Consider the following 956-nt stretch of genomic DNA (forward strand, 5'->3'; position numbering starts at 1 on the left):
GGGGGGGGGAGGGTGAAAGTTACTTCGCGTGGAAAGTTCTACGTTTCTGAACAGGAAAAGGTGTAGATTAGTACTTCATATCATACATGTATAGCAGAAATAATACGTTTATTTGAAAAGTATGATTGTTAATAACTTTTTAACAAAGGACGAGCGACGGCTAAAACCTGTTGGAGGTTACTCAGGGTCATGACCTTGACAACATATGTCAAGGTCAAAGTCATTGGAGGGGGGTCCCCTAATCGAAACATTTACCATCTACTTTTCACAGATTTTGTGTATACATGGATGCGCCTTTCCCATTAGATAAAAAGAGATTTTTTCTATCTCCAATTAGAAAAAAAGGGTTGATACATTTTATCTTCTATTATACAGGGTGTTTTCTCTAACTCGACCATCTAAAATATCTCCGTTATTTTTGATGATACGGGAAAATACTACAGGGAAAAGTTGTTTGATTGAAAGGGACACATATTATGATGAGCGAAAAATTTTTTTCAAGATTATAAACATGAAAATGGCATTGTAAGAGTCAAACGAAAAGAAAATTAACAACAAATTAATACATATATTCTAAATTAATGAACTTATAAAATTAACATAAATGTAACGATTAAATAACAGATGTTAATTACATAACTAGTTTCGACCACCAAATCTGGTCCTCTTCAGATGAAACACTTTACGTTGAAATGTACAAAATTATGGAAAAACATCAATACATAAGTAAATCCTGTGCGTAGTTAAATATATAACTGAAAAAACAATAGAATGAACATATATTAATTAAAGGATTGTAATCTTAAATTCTAAGAATGAAAAATAACGATGCGCAAAACATACCAAAAAATTTACAAATCTATACGTGAAAATATTAACAATATAGGATGATAACAAGGGCAAATCTGAGAGTCAACGCAACTTAAAAATAAAAAATATCAAGTATATTAAAACCT

Source organism: Cyphomyrmex costatus, unplaced genomic scaffold (genome assembly GCF_001594065.2).
Source record: "Cyphomyrmex costatus isolate MS0001 unplaced genomic scaffold, Ccosl1.0 scaffold241, whole genome shotgun sequence".
In the NCBI taxonomy this organism is placed as follows: domain Eukaryota; kingdom Metazoa; phylum Arthropoda; class Insecta; order Hymenoptera; family Formicidae; genus Cyphomyrmex; species Cyphomyrmex costatus.